The sequence below is a fragment of the Alligator mississippiensis genome, chromosome 5, assembly GCF_030867095.1.
Source record: "Alligator mississippiensis isolate rAllMis1 chromosome 5, rAllMis1, whole genome shotgun sequence".
NCBI lineage: Eukaryota > Metazoa > Chordata > Crocodylia > Alligatoridae > Alligator > Alligator mississippiensis.
This window is the reverse complement of record NC_081828.1, coordinates 14,164,597-14,181,183: the sequence shown is the minus strand read 5'-3', so window position 1 is coordinate 14,181,183 and position 16,587 is coordinate 14,164,597. Positions and strand designations below refer to the sequence as shown.

The 16,587-nt window shown below is 43.0% G+C and overlaps 1 pseudogene; it reads left to right on the top strand.

Moving 5' to 3' along the window:
• LOC102567110 (FRAS1-related extracellular matrix protein 1-like) overlaps nucleotides 1-16,587 on the top strand; it is a 131,505-nt pseudogene that overhangs the window by 38,242 nt on the left and 76,676 nt on the right.

Genomic DNA, 16,587 nt, shown 5'->3' with positions numbered 1-16,587 from the left:
CCCCGGACTGTGTAGTCATCCACATCACAGCCTCTTAGCTTGTTCACCAGTATGGGGTGGGATACCATATTGAAGGCCTTCCTGAAGTCTAAGTATACGACATCCACCCCTCCTCCTGTGTCCAGGCGTTTTGTAACCTGGTCATAGAAAGAGACTAGGTTGGTCAGCCACGATCTGCCCGCCACAAACCCATGCTGGTTTCCCCTCAGCATAATTTGCCCTGCTGGGCTCTCACAAATGTGAGCCTTGATAATTTTTTCAAAGACTTTACCAAGGATGGAGGTGAGACTGACTGGCCTATAGTTGCCCGGGTCCTCCTTCCTCCCCTTTTTGAAAATGGGGACCACGTTAGCCCTTTTCCAGTCCTCCAGGACTTGGCCCGTGCGCCACGAGCGTTCGAACATTCCCGCCAGTGGCTCTGCAATGATGTCAGCCAGTGCCTTCAGCACCCTTGGATGGAGCTCATCCGGGCCTGCTGACTTAAAGGCATCCAGTTCTTCCAAGTGACTCTGCACCATCTCAGGATCTACGCATGGAAGTCTGGCGCCTTGCTGCTGCCTCTCTACAACCCCAGTGAGAGACTTGTCGTGCCCCTCGCTTACGAACACTGAGGCAAAGAACTTGTTGAGGAGTTCAGCCTTGTCCCCCCTGTCTGTCACCAATTGTTTCTGCCCATTTAGCAGTGGTCCTATTCCTCCCTGGGCCTTCCTTTTACTCCCAATGTATCTAAAAAACAATTTCTTGTTGTCTTTTACTTGGGTTGCCATCCTCAGCTCCATGGTAGCTTTGGCCCGTCTAACTGCCTCCCTACAAGCGTGAGCAGAGGAGGTATATTCATCTTTAGTGATCTCACCTTGTTTCCACTTTTTATGTGGTCCCCTTTTGGCCCTTAGGCTGCCCTGGATTTCTCTGGTCAGCCATGGAAGCCTCCTGGCCCCTTTCCCTCTTTTGCCTCGCTCCGGGATCGTCTTGCTTTGTGCCTGAAGGATTGTTTCCTTAAGACACAGCCACCCTTCTTGGGCTCCCATCCCTTCAAAACTCCTACTCTGCAGTGCGTCCTTGATTAATCGCCTGAGTGCATTGAGATCAGCTTTCCGAAAGTCTAGCACTTTCACCCTACTAGTTACCTTACCCACTCGACCTCTTATGTTGAATTCTATTATTAGGTGATCACTGTCTCCCAAATGGCTACCGATCTGGAGGTCCCCTATCATGTCATCCCCTGTTGCCAATACCAGATCCAGTATGGCATTCCCCCTAGTGGGACCATGCACCTCCTGTGTCAGGTGGAGGTCCTGTACACAGGTTAGAAACCTGCGTGAGCGATGGGACCTTGCTGTCTGCGTCTCCGAGCAGATGTCCGGGTAGTTTAGGTCCCCCATGACTACCGCCTCTTTAGCTTTTATGGTCTCCGAGAGTTGCCTCAGGAGCCCCGCATCTATTTCTTCCTCTTGGTGTGGGGGTCTGTAGCAGACCCCTACCACCAAATCCCTTTCTTCTTGCCCCCCATGTAGCCTAACCCACAATCCTTCTACTTCCTCAACCTCGGATTCTGTCTTGATGAGGGTTGATGTATATTGCTCACTGACATAAAGTGCAACCCCCTCCCCTTTCTTCCCCGACCTGTCCTTTTTGTACAATCTATAGCCCTCAATATGTACCGCCCAGTCGTGGGATGAATCCCACCAGGTTTCTGTTATCAGTATAATTTCTTGCTTGTCTGACTCCTCTGATCTACTTTGAAACTGTGTGTGTGTGTGTATATACCCTAAACAGTATCAGAAAGTTCCCCCACCTCTTCTTCTTATGCAGCTTCTGCCACAGTAAAGAACATCAAAAGCCTCCTGTCTTTTAAAAATACTTTAATTACAGCTCAAAAAAAAAAAAAGTTATGTTTCTCAGTAATTTTGGCTCTAGTGTCCGGCACGTTATCATTCAATTCTTTTGCACAGCGGCAAGTATGCTATTGCTGTACAGATTTCAAGCTTAGCAGATTATTGTTCAAGCCATCAGCCTGGAGAAGAGCACTGCTTCAATAGGTTAATCTTCCTTTCAAGTTCAAAACCACCTGCTTTCCTCATTTCTTTCCCCCCTCCTCACCATCCTTCTCCCCCACCCGGGACTGTAGCAGCCTCTGGAATAGGCAACTACTTTCTCTGCTGCTCTGCTTTCTCCCAAGAACACAGGTACTCAACCTGTGGGCAGAATGGGTACCCAAACCATTGCCAATTTTGCATTGGCTGTCTGTATATTCTTCCAAGTGAGCACTGGTTTGTCAGTGAGTGCCTCCTAGTTACTGTTAAATAATAGATCTCCACCCCAAGACCAGCTGCAGCAAGTTCTGGTGGAAGTTGGGGTCTTTTGTCTTCTCTTGGATTTTCTGAAGCTGTATTATGTGAGATCCCTCTGGTTTTTGTGGAGCTGTTATTTTCTTAAAGGTGCAGCTGCTTTTAAGAGTGGCTGTTCTGAAATGAAAAATGGTAACCTATTAGTCAGTGAGGCCCACTCAGTCTATTGAACTGACTGCTACAGCATAGATTCCCACATACTGATGTTATTCCATGTACTGTGGGACATATACATTTTAAGTTGAGCTATAAAATTGTTCACTTTATAGTGATGTTGACTTCTGGGACTAAACTCTTGTACTAAACAGAATCTCCTATATAAAAGACAAATTATGCTCTTAAATGAACATATATATAGTAAATAGAAATCTCTGGTCTATTTTTATTTTTTTATTTTTTGTCCCCATTCTTTTTGAGCTATCTTGAAGGAACCATGTGGGACTAGCTATTTTTTTTCTTAAAAACTTTTATTATAAAATCTTAGGATTTCAATTAAACACTTTCTTTTGTAGTGAAAAGCCTCTCATTTTCTGCTCTTTTTGTCAAAAATGAAATATTTTTGTCTTTTGAATGAATTTTTTTTAGTGTTTGAGTTTTTTGCCAAAACCCGAAAACTTTTTGTGGAAGATTGGTTGAAAAAGATTTTTTTTTTGTATTTGTCAAAATGTTGTGCAGGACAACCTACACTTTCCAGTCTACTCTAGAACTGGGTTTACAGCTTAGATGCTCTTCATGACCTTTATCTTCTAATACCTTACATGTGACTGAGAATCAAAAGAGGGTTACTCCTGGCTTTGTCACAAGTTTCTTGTATGAACACAAGCACAACTTTTTTAAAGGGATCTTCTAATTTTGACTCTTCCATGCTTTGTGGAGAGGGGGGTACTCTATGTGGAAAAAAGGTAGGATATGACTTTGAGAGGTTTTAAGTAGCCAAAGCTTATAGATTCATAGATGTTAGGGTCGGAAGGGACCTCAATAGATCATCAAGTCCGACCCCCTGCATAAGCAGGAAAGAGTGTTGGGTCTAAATGACCCCAGCTAGATACTCGTCTAACCTCCTCTTGAAGACCCCCAGGGTAGGGGAGAGCACCACCTCCCTTGGGAGCCCATTCCAGACCTTGGCCACTCGAACTGTGAAGAAGTTCTTCCTAATGTCCAGTCTAAATCTGCTCTCTGCTAGCTTGTGGCCATTGTTTCTTGTAACCCCTGGGGGCGCCTTGGTGAATAAATCCTCACCAATTCCCTTCTGTGCCCCCGTGATGAACTTATAGGCAGCCACTAGGTCGCCTCTCAACCTTCTCTTGCGGAGGCTGAAAAGGTCCAGTTTCACTAGTCTCTCCTCGTAGGGCTTGGTCTGCAGGCCCTTGACCATACGAGTTGCCCTTCGCTGTACCCTCTCCAGGTTATCCGCATCCTTCTTGAAGTGTGGCGCCCAGAATTGCACGCAGTACTCCAACTGCGGTCTGACCAGCGCCCGATAGAGGGGAAGTATCACCTCCCTGGACCTATTTGTCATGCATCTGCTGATGCACGATAAAGTGCCATTGGCTTTTCTGATGGCTTCGTCACACTGTCGGCTCATGTTCAACTTGGAGTCCACTAGGACTCCAAGATCCCTTTCCACCTCCGTGCCACCCAGCAGGTCATTCCCTAGGCTGTAGGTGTGCTGGACATTTTTCCTCCCTAGGTGCAGCACTTTGCATTTCTCCTTGTTGAACTGCATCCTGTTGTTTTCTGCCCACTTGTCCAGCCTATCCAGGTCTGCCTGCAGCTGTTCCCTGACCTCCGGCGTGTCCACTTCTTCCCATAGCTTTGTGTCATCTGCAAACTTGGACAGAGTACATTTCACTCCCATGTCCAAGTCGCTGATGAAGACATTAAAGAGTATCGGTCCAAGGACCGAACCCTGCGGGACCCCACTACCCACACCCTTCCAGGTCAAGACCGACCCATCTACCACGACTCTTTGGGTGCGACCCTCTAGCCAATTCGTCACCCACCGAACTGTGCAGTCATCCACATCACAGCCTCTTAATTTGTTCACCAGTATGGGGTGGGATACCGTATCGAAGGCCTTCCTGAAGTCCAGGTATACGACATCCACCCCTCCTCCTGTGTCCAGGCGTTTCGTAACCTGGTCATAGAAAGAGACTAGGTTTAGTTGGGCATTTCCAAAAAACAGAGAAATATTTATGCCATTGTAAAAAGACCTTGGCTAAAAAGAACATTATGCACAATTCTGGTCACTCTCTTATTTCAGAAAGATGAATTCAAAGTGGAACAGATGTAGAGAAGGTCTAATAAGTTGACCTAGGGAAAGTAGAAGCTCATCTTGTTATGGCTAGGGACAGACATTCAAAAAGCCTGAGCCTGAATTGATTCAATCTTTGCAGGTTAGTTGAACCTGGCTGGGCTGAACTGGTTTGTAGCTGGACAGATACTTTCTCTGTACTGAGGAAATTCAGGCACATGCCTGCAGTGGCAGAGGCTAGAAGCCTGGGGGGGAGGGGAAGTGCCAGAGCAGCCCTCCCTTGCCTTGTACAGTGCTGAGCTGAGGGGTGGCATGGCCAGGGCTGTGCAGGATGCTTTGATTAGGGAGGTTTGTCTGCACCATCCCAGGCTTTTCCCTTCTGGCTGCTCAAGAGGCAGGAATGTTGCCAGCCCCCAGCCCCCTGCTAGCACTTGGAGGCAAGTGGGGGTAGGGGGAGTAGGGGTGCAGTGCATGCATCTGTTGATGATACAGAACTTTTCAATCTCCCTCCCTGCTTCTTTATACTGTCCGCAGTAAACTGACAGGCAAGCAAGCCAGCAAGGGGCTGATAGCAGTGTTAATCACCCCATCAGCAAAGTAATAACCTCTCTCCATTAGGTCAAACTCTTCTTAATCACTTTACCAGCTGACCTTTTGATTAGCTCTAAAAAGCCCTAAGCAGTCACTGTTCTGTTTGCCTGTCCCAGTGAAACTGGAGAGACGCACACAGACACCTCTCAGCATTAGCTAGCATACCACACACCTGGGGTCTGTGCTGTGGGAGATGGGAGGGAGGGAGGGAGGAGAGGATTCCTGCTTGAGCAGTGTGCAGCAAGGGGTGTGTAGGGCAGGGGGAAGCCAGGCAGATATACCATGAATAAATTTTAGGTTAAGAAATGGTTTCTGGTCATTGAAGGCAATGTTGTTTTGCTACAGCCTTCTAATAAAAGTGGAGGAAAGAGCACAAAGCTCCATACTTACTTTTTTCAGATGGAGTTTAAACAGTTTCTGAAAGACATTTTATGACATTTCTGCTTAGATTTTATGATGTAGGAGCCCCTTCAAAGTCCCATGTTCCAGCAAATGTAGGCACTGAACTTTTACAAGAATTACTTATACACACAAATTCAGCAGTCACTTTTGAAGACGGCTTCTAATCCTGACTCCATAATACATTACTAAGCAGCCTTAGGAATGTTATGGTATTTAATTTATTAACCTTTGCAAAGAACTTTGGGTCTTTGCGCAGAAGATACTGTAAAAGTTGATAATGCCCTGCTTTGCATGGGAGACACTTAAAATGCACTATTTTGTATGGAGAAGCATCCACTTCCTTGCAGTGCTGCTTTCAAGTTTACCATGTGTACCAGTCTATGGTTGGTTTGCCTGACTATAACTTGAGTGAAACCTTTCCAAATACATCCAGGCTCCTCTGTGTACAGGATTTACGCAGGTTTCATACGCACATGCTTTTCTTTTGTTCCCACAAGTTCTCAGCTCTTGAATCTATTTGGATTGTTATTCAGGGAAGGATCTCATGACCTTCTGTGTGTTCTCCTATGAGTGTGATTTTTATTTTTATTTTGATCTCTATGTTCTGTGTGGGTTTTTTGTTTCTCTAGGAGGTGGAATAGGACATCGTCCTTGTATGGACACCATCACTCGCATTGTCTCTGATGGAGAAGCTGGTTTAGATTATGGTTGTTTCAATAAAGTTCTTCCTCCACTGGTACCACTTCACACTAGTCTCCCAGTCTATGATCTGAACATCACTATTCTACCCATTAACAACCAACATCCAACCCTTCACGTAGATATGTATTCTAGCATGGTTTTTTTTCTTTTTCTTTTTTCAGTGTGTTTTTCAGCCTAAATTCCCAGCTGATTTTTCTCCAGACTACAATTCAGAATGCATTGTCCCTGGTAATCTAGTCTGGCCTGGAGTTAGTTTGGTTGAATCAGAGTGTATATCCAGTGCTTGGAAATAGTACAGTATTCCCTAGGTTGTATAGCTTTTCATGGTACAGGGACAGAGTGCTACGCTATCATAAACCTCATGTCACACCGGAGCCAATAGTAATGCAATGCTTCTGTTCAGAGATGAGTCATGCTATTAAAACCATTTGGCTAATCAGTAAACGGAGAGATCTGCTACTCTGCAGACAATGTAGTGTTTGCTTTGCCTTTGTGCATCACTTTAAATTTTGGATCCTTTGCAATTAGGATTTGAGGCATAGACAGCATCTAATCCAATTTATCCTATTCACTTTGGCAATGCAAGCAATGCTGTGACAGCTTAAGGGAAATACTTAATTTGACTAAGTGTTTTAGTTTACTTCTCGAAACATTAAACCTTTTTGAAGCCATTAAAAGCCAAAGTACCACAGCACTGAGATGTATCTAACATTGACCTACTTTATCAAGGCAATTACAATCGGTCTGATCTTGTTGCCTTTATTTAAGCAAAACTTCTGCTGACGGCAGTGAGGAATTTGCCTCGGCGAGGCCTGCAGGATTGGATCTGATGTTTAGGGCAAATAATATTGTTTAACAGCAAGATATTAATACGATTTAAAAATATGGCATTTCAGCTTTGAAAGTGAAATGTGGAATATGGAGGCTTTGGGGCACAGCGTAGTTTGGGAGGTCTCTCTCCTCTTTCCTACACTGCTCACGTGACAAAGCAGGGGTGGATTCTGGTGGCACCAGGGCAGTCTCAAATTCCCATGAAGAGGAGGAACTCCCTGCTGCGGTAAGGCTGCTGAAACTGGCTTCTGTACGAGGTGTTCCCCTGTGAAGGGCGATTCTCATTGCAATTCCAGGAAAGTAATTTAAAACACCTCTGAGACTGCTCCAGCAGATGTTGTAGCCAGTTGTCCTACAATTAGGATTCTATAATGAACTCCTTAAGGAGATTTACTATTCCAAGCAGAGTTTGGGAGGAGAATTGTGGCTCCTTCGTTGGTAGCAGAGAGTCTAGAAGTGTGTCTTCTTGGTGGCAATCTCCAGTTGTCATATCGGGAAGGCACTAGACCTCCAAGAGACTATGAAAGAACGGAGATAATGGCAGCCACTTCTAAACTTTTCCTGGTCCGCAGCATGTGTTTTCCCTCTGTTCCTCCCCACTTCTGGTTTTCTTGCATTGCTGTCAACCCTGTGGTGTCATGACCCTGTACACAATAAGCTCAAGGATAAGTGCTGTACCTGTTCCCTAAATGGCTGCATAAAATGAGAAAAAGTCTTCTTCTTACTCCTTGCCTACTTCCATGCAGGGCTAGGTGCAGGCTGCTACATTTGCAGTCAGGAAAACTTGGAAAATATGGATGAAGAGCATGGAATGGGACAGATAAGGTGGGAAGGAGGGAAAGAGAGAGAGAGAATGAATGAGAACAGGTATACAGATGTGTTCAAAGGATATAGCTACACAGCAAAATGAAGACATGATTGTAGCTACAGTGGGCTTCCCTGTCTGGGCTAGCATGAGTAACGATGTGAATGAATTCCATAGGGACTGTCAACCACAATATATTCCCAGCATCCTCTGAGAGTTTGTATTCTGGTTGGCCATGCTATAGCCTGTGCCACTTCATGTGTCCCTTTGCTAGCTAGAGGAAAGCTAGTATAGGCATATTTAGGTGTGCTAAAATCAAACCTTCATGTTGCTTTGGAGATGTATACAAAAACCTAGATGTGGACTTAGAGGTCTCCACAGCTCAGGTCATGTCTGAGATCTGGCCTCTGCTTTGGGTCTGTCAGAAGTTACTCCTGTTGATTTGGATTCTGATTCTCAATTTCACTTACAGAAAGCACTTCATTTTTTTTTTCAAAGGATCATTTAAAATGAACAGGGAAGAACTGATGGTTAACTATTGTACTTTCATAACACTGGAGCTTAGACCTAATATGGTGTCAATCTTGAATTTTAGGCTTTTTAAGAAAATAGCACTGCCATGGCAGTGATTCTCAAGGGGGTGTTGCAACACTCTGGGGTGTGCCTTTAACATCCTTTTGGGGGTGCATTGGCATCCTTTCAAGGGTGCCACACAATGTTAGCACAGTTAGGTGTGCAAACTTAATTCACATGATGAACCCAGAGATTTCAAATAGAAATCCACAGTACTGAAACCATTTCGACTTGATGTGGTCTTTCTAAGTTCTTTGTAACAGAAGAGCTGCTCTAGTATTTTCCGGTATTAAAAAAAGCAAGTGAAAACCAAGAGCTAGCATTTTCAGAGGGGTGCCTCTAGTCTACTGAGGGGTACGTTGTGTATAAAAAGGTTGAGAACTACTGCAGTGGTTGTACTACAAGCCCCATGGTGTTTATTTCCCTGGCTTTCTGGGAAAATAGTCTTCAGCCCAGAGCCTATTCTATCTGTTAGGTGTCTAAGTGGTGCTTCGGGTGTCTGCACCTCTAAGTGTGATCCTATTCTACCCCAGCTGAGTCCCTGAAAATCTGTCTGTATGTCTACTTGTATAATGAGCCTTCATCTTACCCTTAAGGCTAAGTCAGAAAAAATGGCTGCGAGAAGGAGGAGTACTCTCATCTCATTTGCAATAGTTATTCTGTGACTCAACTTGGGTGGACTAGGATTGCAGCCAGATGTCCAATAGGTAACTGAATTATTTCCCTTAAAGCCTTGCTTAAGACATTCCTTTTAAAGATGTGCACTGGCAAATTACAATACCACTGAGAATGGAAGGTCCAGAGATCCAGTACGAGCACAGAGCTTGGAAAATGGAAATGGTGCAGAAGAATGAGCAGGGTCACTGGTGCCGGCGCTCCCTTCCATCTGTGCAGGCGTGCTGCTAGCAGAAGTGTTTCAGCAACGGGGTATTTATTAACTCCTTTACATTGGTCAGGTCTTTTCATTCCTTTTGATTTTTAAATATTCCCCCACACTCTCTCTTCCCCCATAGCTACTTATTTGCCTGCTTTTGATAACAAAATGAAGCAGCTCCTTATGCAGGAAGGCAATGTAGCTGACTCATTTAATGGAGACAGTACATGCAATTATATCTCTTAACACAGGATTTGTGCTTGCCTCCTGGGAGAACGGAGCATTTTTGTCCAGTAACTAGTGCAGGGGGAGTCAATAATGTTCAACACCTCTGAAATCTCTCTGCCTGCCATTTAATGGGGCATTTAAGTATGGGAGAAACCAAAGTGAAAGGATTCTCCTAAAAATACTGACCATAATTCCTCCTATGGCACTGTTTCTCTGTTTTGTAAAACAGGTATAAAAATGACTAAAACTATTGTGGAAGTGTAACTGTTGTATGAAGGGTAAGGTCTCAAGACAGCCATGCATTTAAGCTGTGCTGAACTTAATAGCAGATCCTCGAGTTACTCACACCCTTAAAGGAAGCACATGTCTATTTGGTAGATTGCAATCCTAATGGATTTCTTTGGAAAGAGCACTGAGATGCATATTAGAGTTATTTAGAAATTTGTAAAGACATCTTTTAAATGAGGAAAAAGTTCAGCTCACAATGTTGTTGTTGTCGTGTCTTTTTTTTCATCTTTGATTCTTTCTGTCCAGATCTGGTACAAAGTAAACAGTTGGCTAAATATAAAACTAACCTTAGTGCAAGAATACGATTGAGATGACAAGCCGAGAGTATATTTGAAACATCAAAATATTTCTTATTGACTATTACAGCGCAAAGTTAGATATTTAGGAGGGGTTGTTTCTTTGGAGCTATTGTGAAGAGCTGAACTTTTTGCACATATGTATGTGGGGAAATGGATGTCGTTCTGGTTTTGATTCTTCATGACTCAGGTTTATGCCGTCCATGTATGACTTAAAATCAATGGAGTCGCACTGTCATAAAACCAATGTAATGCAAGGTCCCCATCCCTGTGGTAATTTACTGTCTCCAGCTGCATGCAGCGCAGACTCTGCTCTGTGGGAGTGCAGAGGTCTTGTCTTAGGTGAGGTCAGCACATTTGGTCCCACAATCATAGCAGGGCCATGGCACTGCTCTTTTAAATCTCATGCACAGGGAAAGCAACAGACCCTATAGCCCACAGCAGGGATTTCCAATGTCTAGGCACCCAGGGGCCACATGCTGCCTGGGCCACAGTGCTGGGGAGGTGCATGAGGCATGAGCTGCAAACTGTGGCTCTCCCCCACTGTGCAGACAGCCCAAGCAGGGGACCCTAGCTCCCCTCTTCCCTTCCCAGTTGTACATGCCATGGGGGCAGCCCACATTCCCATCACAAGTGCAACGCCCCCTCCCCTCCTGGCTTGATGAAGAACTCACCCAAAGCTTTCATAAGGTGCATCAAGGGATGACCATCTGCACCCCTTGATGCACCTTATGAAAGCTTTTGGTGGGTTCTTCATCTGTTCTACTGTGCCCAAGCCTGCAGTGGCTATGAAGTGCTGAGGGCCTTCAATCCCCATAGGTTTTAAGAGAATGAAAGTTATTCTTTCCACCTATCAGCTGCTCCCAATCTTGCTGGATCAAGCCCTGCGTCTGTAGGGTAGGGGCGTGCCTGGAGAATGGGCTGTCTACGGCTGTTTATAAAACCCAGCATGTCTGAATATTCCATTTCCAAACCATTTGTTTTACATTCATTGCCCACCCCTTTTATTTTTTCCTGTTTCTGCTGTTTAATCTTTGGCATCAGATGAAAAGGCGTAGAGATGCTCATTAATGGCAGAGATACTAATTAACACAACCTGATGGGGGCGAAATGATCCCATTGGTCCTGTGCGTCCAAGAAAAACTTTTGTTGGCACCCATTCCAAATGTCCTATCGTAAATATAACTCATTTAAAAAAAAGATGGAGCATTTGCACATAACCAGAAACCACAACACAATAATACGAAAAGTATATTCTTATCTCAAAGAAAGTAGTTTAAAAGCAAAATACATGATACAAAGTACATGACCTAAAATGATTCTTCATTTACTTTTACTATAATTGCTACTATTCCTAGTGGCCATTTCTGCCCCATCTCAACTTATAGCATCAACCTAGTACTGTGAAATTGTGAGAGTATTTTTCTCACAAACCCATATTCTTATACTTTACGTAGTTCATGTGAATTTCGTCTAAAGAAACGAATAAGGAAAAGTTTAGGCCAAAGTTTGCATCTGCTAAAGCTTGGCTCGAGACTACCAGGTGTTGCACGTTCTCTAGCTCCTCTCTTGTTCCTCTGGGCTGGAAATGGGTGGAAAGGATGCCCAGCCCAAAGCTCATGGATGGTTAGAATAATGCTAACCTGGCTTTTCTCAGGGAACTTGTTTGTAGTGGATGAGGGATCTTCAGCATGTATCAGCTTGGACTATCTGAATGCTTTTGATGAGGGCACACTCCCCGAGGAACTAAACTTCACGTTGGAGACAAATCCTCGGTATGGTTTCCTAGAGAACATCCTTCCCTCATCTGGTTATGAGAAGAGCAATGCTGGAATCAATGTGAGTGTGATAATATAAATGTGACAGGGGTTTAGGTTGTAGCCGTGTTGGTCTAAGGATATAGGCAGACAAGGTTCCTTGGGTGAATTTGATATTTGGGTTGGTCTAATAAAAGATATCAAATTCACCCAAGGAATATAAATGTGATATATTCCTGAAAACAATTGGCTTTATCTGAGTATAATATAATAGAAGATAATTGAGACTTCACAGCTGTTTGTATAATGCTGGCCATAGGTAGGAGAGAAATCTTATCTCACAGAAACAAGTTGCTTCTGGTTCACTGATCATTTATATATTTAAACATCATTACATCACATCAGAAAGCTATTGGGTCATCTTGTCTGTCATTCGCTGCACAATTGGTTTGCATAGCACTATTGTGAATGCTTTGTCCAATTTAATTTTAAATGATTCTAGCAAAAGGGCTTCCAGTACTCCCAGGGGAAATTAATCCATGTGCCAATAGACCTCATTGCGTTGTTTTTTGGTCTCATTCATAATAGTTAAATATGAGCCTGCACTGCAGTTTGGTTCCAAACTTTCCTGCGTTCACAAGTGATGGCCATATCTCTAATAGTGTTTGACTTTAAGAAACAAGCTAATGTCTGTTTTAGAATTGGTTTAAATATTCCATGTATTTTTAATCCTATTTCTTACTCTCAACCAAGGCTCATTCAGTCTTCGGAGTCTCCAGGCTGGTTACATCAACTATGTTCAGTCTAAGCACGAGCAGTTGGAAGCCACTGCTCATCACTTCATGCTTGCTGTTAGCGATGGCCTGCACAAGTCCATGGCGGTGCCATTCTATGTTATCATCAATCCGGTTAACGATGAAATCCCAGATCTACGACTCAGGAACATAACAGTAAGTGTGATCTTATTACTCAATGTAAACCTCTGATTCCATCCTCCTTCTTGGAGCTGATCCCTGATTACTTACTCTAAGATTATTTTGCAATTAGAAGGAGCTAACTCGAAAGCACTTCAGCTTTAATTTTGTCCCACCATTATTAATAACTAGAAATGGGCTTAAGCCTTCTGATTCTGACCCTAATTTTTGCAAGTACTTGTCTGTTCCACCATGGAATAGGTATCACCGGTGAAGCTCAGATCAGGACCCAGATTCTCTAATTATTGCAGATGTTCAGTGCCCAGATGGTGGTTCAGGTCCCTTTGTGCAACAACATTTACTAAATTTGGGTTTCTTTTTTTCTTTAATTGGCTGAAAGTTATTACTTGGATCAGGGGCAGTAAATGGTTTTATTAGCAAGGAAAAATTGAAAGGGCATGACAGTGAACTTAACTGGATACGTGGTTGTTTTTGTTGCTGTCTTGCAGTAGTTCCTAGGAAAACCTACTGAGAACCATTATTTTAGCCCCGTAGGAACACAGGATGAAACAGAGCAACTGCTCCTGCTATCTTACAGTCGATGTAAATGAGTGCATAGATGTCATTTTCTCCTTTGATACCATTGGTGGTCTCTGGTCATGCTGATGTGACATCTGTGCTCTGGCTGGGTGCTGTGCTGTGAAGCATGTCCTGCTCCCTCTGGGTTTGCCAACCTACAAAAATGAGGCAAAGTAGACCCCTTGGAGCAGCCCTGCGGATTCATGCAGCACAGCTCCTGGACACGCTCTGTGTCTGCCTCTCTCTAATTGTCCGCTTGCATAATGAAGATGAGTTTATACTCACATCTGCGGGCACACGCAAACCTGGAGGCTGCCTTGCTGCTAGTCGAGCAGCCAGCCCAACCTCCTAGTCTATCACCTGAAATATCATTTTATCATCAGTTTTGGGGTGAAATCCAGAGCCTGTACAGTTTATGGGACTTGTCATCGATTACATTTCAGTAATTAAATGACTGTTGTAATCAGTTTTCTGTGACTTGTTAGGACATCACATTTATTGAACTATTCTTGGGCAAAAAAAGAATTAAGTTGCTGGTGTTTTGATATTAAATTGAATGCCCATGGCCATTTAGATGAGCACTAATGAAGGCTGATTTTTACTTTCTGTCTGTAATCAAGAAGGCATCAAAATGAGATGCACACTCATTTTCAATAGGAATAAATTGGGAGGTTGGAAACTAGAAAAAAGAATCAAGTAGTAGCCCTGCTTGATTATATCTGAAATCCATCTAGTCCAGCCTTGTGCTTCTAACAGGGGCCAGCTCCAAGTATTGCAGCTGAAGGTGTAAGAAGCCCACGGGAGGTAGATCATCTGCAGCATACCCCACTCTTTCTTCCCCCATCTCCCGTGTCCACGTTTGGTTTCGTCCTGGTCTGTAACTGTTAGAGATCATCTTAAATCCTGAAACATGAAGTTTAATTGCTGTCCCATAATTGTTGTTAGCAGTAGCTAGCCTGATCTATATAAACCCTTTTGAATCCCGAAAAACTATTAGCTACAAGGCTTGCAGTGATTCAGTAGATGCCATCCAGTGAATGATTGCCACAGCGTAGCGTTATGAAGATCCATGCTGTTAGACAAGTCTTTTCTTAGATGCGGAAGAATTACTGGTTCCTGACCACTTTTGCTCATACAAGATCCCCTTGACTGCTGTTGTGAAGGTATACCATGTTAATTAATCCCAGGCACCGTTCAGTGTAGGCTCTTGCATTCTGTTTCACTGAATTTCTTGCTTTGGCTCCCATTTTCAAATGGAAAAGACTTTGCTCCTAACTAGGTCTTTGTAGAAAACGTTCTAGCAAGCAAAGATATTTTTCCACAGTCGAACTGAAAAGAGTTTTGGGCCTTTTTCCCTGACTCTCGCCAACTATCACAATGGAAACTTTTGAGATGTTTTGGAGCCTGATGGTATCAGTCCTAGAAAGTCTTGGTTCTTGGAAAGGCCAGGAGGGTGAGCTGGCAGAAAAAAACAGTGTTGAGATAAACTGTTTCCATAGAATGAGCTGCTTTTGATGAATTGTCATTTTCTGACCAAAAATTGATTGATTGATTGGAAAACTTCTAACCAGTATTTTCTAACCAGTTTTAATACCATATGATTTAATGACTAATCACACAACCTGAGTGGCAAATTTCATGTATGCAGAAATGATTGATGTATAAGACTGTTCATAAAATCTCTAAGGATGAAGTTGTTAAGATGCATACGTTTGTCAAACTGCCAGTTATTGCCTGGACTTCGATTGGTTTTTGAATTGCATTGCAAATGCTTGATTATCACAGAAATCAGAAAGGGTGACTATTCTGGAAAGAGTAGGGGGATAGGGAAAATCAGTATTCCTGTTTTGAGTAGCAAGAATTGACCACTGGGATCAGCATCAGACAGGAAAAAGGAGTGAAGGGAGCTAAAGACAGAAGGCTGCCTTAAAGAGGAGTTTAAAGTCTGTCTGCACAGCAAAACGAAAGTGTGCGTGCAGTATTTTCCTGCATACCTGTGCTAGCCTTAACTAGGTTAGCTGGGGTAATAACAGGAGTGAAGATGTAGTGGAAGATTATACAACATCACTGGGGACCTGGGGATGTACTTAGATTAGTGTTGCCATCTTCGTTACCCTCGTTTCCTGTGCATGCATGTGTCTATCCATGGTACAACGCCTTCATTTTGGTGTGTAGATGGTATGGTGGTTATCTAAACTAGTGTGACATCCAGCCCCTTCTGCCTGTAAGTTACTTTGCCCATTTTTTCACCAGTTCATTTTTTAATATAACCTAGTTATGATGATAGCAAAGAGAGTGATACAGAGACAGACACTGACTGAAACTGGACCTATAAAAATAAAGGAGACATGTGTTGTTTAATAGCAAATATCATATCTTTTATTCTTCTTTATTCAACAGAAAAAGCCTTTAAAAACACTTAAACCAAGCAGGGTTATTAAATGCTACAGTCATTTTTTTGGATAAGATTCTTGTAGAATATGATTTCATAATCTGCTGTCTCTAGTGAACGACAAGACCACTGTAAACACTCAATATTCAAATAGAAAATTGTTTCTTGTAGGCTTCCATGGCACAAAATAAAAGCTCTGTAAATCTGGGCCTCCATATGTGGTTCTCAGCTGGTGTAAGTCCCTGAATGAATTACAAGCGAACAGAGAAATTAATGCTCCACACATGGTGGCCAAACTTGAAAGTGAAAATTGCAGCTGAGAATATACTGCAGTGGATTGTGAAATATTTGAAGATAAATGAAAGCGTGAGTCCTTGTTGATATAATTCATCAATGATGCATTTCAAGGGATACACAACTGGTATACTGAGAAATTCTAATACGGTGATCATATGGGGCAGGTTGAAAATATTTTTTTTTAATTGAACAATGAATTATAATCAGAGAGCAAGTTAAAAAGGAACGAGGACAAGTGAATCCTTACCATATATTTGAAAGGAGGACAAATCCTTTAATTTCTCTCTTTTTTTTTTTAATCCTGAAATTACCTATTTGACAGTATTGGTGGGTGTTATTGCATTCCAAGCTTTTATAATTTTCAAAGAAACTTCTCTTTTTAAAGAAGGGCGGCTTTATACAAGAGTTGTTGCAAGTATTTGAAAAGTGGAATCTTTTTTCCTTCTTCCAGCCTTA